Source organism: Perna viridis, chromosome 3 (genome assembly GCF_037379345.1).
Source record: "Perna viridis isolate PV_CMFRI_1.1 ecotype Kerala chromosome 3, ASM3737934v1, whole genome shotgun sequence".
Lineage (NCBI taxonomy): Eukaryota > Metazoa > Mollusca > Bivalvia > Mytilida > Mytilidae > Perna > Perna viridis.
In genome coordinates, this window is record NC_142447.1 from 38,691,896 (window position 1) to 38,696,197 (window position 4,302).

A 4,302-nucleotide genomic window follows, 5' to 3' on the forward strand; every position below is an offset into this window, starting at 1 on the left:
ATAAGTAAATATACATGATCAATTTAATATATATTTAAGACCAAAACACACATAGAAAGGACAATCTTCTCTTAAGTCCTCACTGTGACATTCATATATTTTGATAATAAATTCCTAGCTTAAAAATTTCTGTCTCAGATTGATCGTCAATTTTTGATTCCCATGTAGTTACTTTGATCTATAGTTGTTAAATCCTAGATAATAATAGTTTTAAGGATTTGAATTGTTTTTTCAATACAATATATTTAATTTCCTATATTGAAAGGGATTTAAATTGAGGGTAAAACGGGTTTACTATCTGGTAAATGGGATTAGTACTTTATAAACCATGTTGTATTTATGCTGTTGCGAATGTGCACTATTGATTGGCCAACTTGCATTTGCATAAAATATAGGATAATTTAGATGTATATTCAGTGTGGTTTAAATTTTCCATTCCCTTCTTGATTTTGTAAGGGAATATTGGCAAGTAATTAATTGAAACAGATGACATACAATGTATTACCATATCAAAATGTTGAAACCAATGAACATTTTTATTTAATTGGATTTTTCAGTTGTACATGAAAAGGTTCTTTCAACATGTTGTTATTTCAAATGTATGAACATTAATAATAAAAGTAAACTTTAAATGTTAAAATTAGTTTCTTGTTAATTTAAATAAAAAATAATTTCTTTGAGTTTGTGCATCTTTTAAATGCTGCATACTTGGTATAAAACTGTTTATTTTTCAGGTAGAAATATTGCTAAATCTCTGACATTTCATAATGATTTTGCTTTGTCTTGTAAGGAGGTAGATCCGTGACAATTCATAAATAATCATACTCCCACTCAACAAGTGTATGGTATTGGAATCACCTAGTCTGTCTCTCTGTCCATTATATTGCGTTCCATCTGAATTGTTGCAATTATCTCTTCTCCAAATGAATGCATTAATTTCAAATTTGGTATGTAGCTTTAAATAGCATACCTTGTATGGGTTTTGGGTTGCTTTCTATTATCAGCTTCCTGTTTTTGCTGGACCTATCCATATTTCACCTTATTGAAAGAGTAAATGTATACCTAGCATCTTTACATTTTACTTCAGTGTCCTGAAACTTCTACATGCAATACAAAACTGAACGACAGATGCAACCACTTATAAACAATTACATCATTTATTTCATTATGATAAGGATAAGTTTTAAATATTTCAACACGTATTGATTTTAGGTTATCAGTATTGGTCCAGAGGTCACACAGAATACTGTGAGGGGAGACATGTTTGAAACAAGGAATATTGTGAGTTGAGACATGTTTGAAACAAGGAATATTGTGAGGGGAAACATGTTTGAAACAAGGAATATTGTGAGGGGAGACATATTTGAAACAAGGAATATTGTGAGGGCAGACATGTTTGAAATTTTATGTAGCTGTCTGTAAGAATCATGCAATATCTTAAAAATGTGATACAGGTACACCCAAAAAAGGCTACATATTTTTATTTTTGTAATTAAGTTGTTTTATGGGTCTATACTATGAAATGTGTAATTATTCATTCAAATCAGCCTGCTCTTAGGAGATAATCAACATTGAAAATCCAATAGATTCTATTGTATTTGAGTGTCATTTACATAGTTATCCCCCTTAATTGCAAAATCTACAGTGTATTCTATATAATTTTTATCTCTTAAGAACACGGGTTATATGAGAAACTGAATTTAAGTTCTGTTAAATATGACAATACAAACAAAATATCAAAAATAAAAATATGTAGGCTTTTTACTGAATCACATTTTGCATGATTTTTAGCTGGAGTGCCACTTAAAGTGTTAGTGGTGAAGGTTAAGAAGTACATGTGCATGAGAAAAAATAGTTATAATGGATACCAGCAAGGGATATACTAAAACTCGAGACTCGTGTAGGTTCAGATATAAGTTCAATTCATCATAAACTATTCCAAGATTTTCTTTTAATCTATGAAGAAAAACTTTATCGGTTGAAGCTTTATGTATCACATGTATCCTGTAGCATTGGAAAATTTTGTGTGTGTGTGTGCAACTAGCATTAAGGGTATTCTGATACGAGGAAACAAACTATATGGTAAAACCAATTTTCATGATATGCGCGTAGCCATCCCTCATAGCACAATCACATAATTACAGAATATACGGAACCAAATGGTGACAGAACAATTTCCTCAGAGAGGTATATAATAAACAGTAGTACTGGCACTGTTTAAGACAATTTCACCTCCATATTTTTATCCAGTTTCTTTATGATATTAAATTATTTTCTTTGTTTTCTTGATGTCATTCACATTTTTTCTTTGGAAAGAATTAATAGAACTATCCATCATAGTCCAGGTGAGTTACTTACCAAGTCAATAGAGCTATTCCTCTTAGCACAAGTGAGTTACCATCAAAGTTGTACAGCTCTCCATCTTAGAACAAGTAATTTACCTTCAAAGTCGATAGAGCTGTCTGTCTTATAGAGAAAATGCGAGTTACCTTCAGTCAATAGAGCAATTTTTCCAAAGAGTACAACTGACTTACCTTCAGAGTCAAAAGAGCTGTCCATCTTAGATTTTTAGCCTTTTTATATCTGTTGTGTTGGTCTTTAGCATTTAAGTTGACAACAGGTAGTCCTGATGACATTGTTGAACTAAAATGCTCTCTGTCAACACATGAGATGTTTTTAAATTGCAGCAAACTTCAACTGTCTTTTTGTTTTTCATTAAATTTATAAACACCAACCATTATTCTATATGCTTTTGACTTTTGGAACAGTTTTTCTCATTATGTGATATATCAGTTATGTAAAACCACAGTACAAGCTGGATTAAATAGATTAAGCCCATTGTACAGAGAATTATATTAAGAAAGAATCATGGATTAATTTATTAAACCTCATCTCTACTGAATTCTACTAACTTTTAAAACTGTGCCACTTGAGTATCACTATATGTAAAGTTCATGCAAGAAATTAATAATTTAAAGTTTACTTATTTCCCTTTCCTAAAAAAATGTTAATGTATTGGAAAATAATGTTTTACAGGTAATAAAATCATATCTAAGCATAAGATCACAAATTCTACCAAAGAATCTCAAGTTGTGCGAAACTTTTGATCTTATTTCTGCAATATTAGTACTATAACTTTAGTGAAAAACATAAGAAACTCTGCATTTTTTTTTTGAGGCTTTGAACACATCCACAAGTGATATTTAATTTCATTTTCTGAATTTGTGTGCAAAATTGACAGAAAATTATGTACTAGTAAGTATTAAAAGAAGATTGTACTTAACTCAAATTGTCTCTAATAACTGGTTGTAAGGGAGATAACAATCTTTGGTCTTGATAACCACTTAATTCAAATATTCAAAAATGTAACCTAGCATATTAGAATAAGTCTTTTCAAAATTTCACTGTGAATTTACAGGACCAATGATTTCTTAAAGGTACATACCACTGCAAAACCTGGAAAATAGGGATTTCAAATTTTTTGGGTGTTATTAATAAGCTATTAAGTATTTTTAACTTAATAAAACAAAGAAAAGGATGAGCTTGGGAATGCAGATGTTCCCACATTCAAAATATTCATAGTGAAAAGGCATAATAAATGGTAAATAATGTATCTCTTAATCCCATTCATTCTGTATTATATGGTCAAATTTATATGGTCAAAATTATTAAAAAAAAAACTCTGTAATTGTCAAGTGTGACAAACAAATTGTATGAGAGCACCCTACCCTATTAATATCCTGAAAACTTTCAAGTTTCATGATGTTTATTTTGGTTCAATGGATGTATTTTTTGTGAGTTGGTTCTACAAAATTCTTACAAACCATATAAAGCTCCACTAAGCAGGGACTACTACTGATTTTAGTAATATATAGTCCCTGCACTAAGCAAAAATAATAGAACACTTTCATAGTACCAGTACAACAATATTAAGAATTTTTAAGTGCAAAATATGGCATTTTTATTGTTGAAAAAACAAAAAAATAAAACAGAAGACATATTCTAAAAGACTTGTGGTTTGCCTTGGTAGGGTGGTACATATATTGCATGTTGTGTAATCAGATTTTGAATTGACTTACTTCCCTAAATATTGTGGGTTTTTTTTCCATTTACCGGATATTGTAATTTTTTCAGCGATTAAAGGTAAAAGCTATGTGTATTTTTTTGAAAGAGTCTTGAAATTTAACAACCAGCAAAATATCAAGCAATTCAATAATGACTATCTTGTTTTTGAATAAATGCCAAATTCCTTTATTCTGTCACATTAAGGGGTCTCTGCGAGTTAAAACACAACAACTAGAG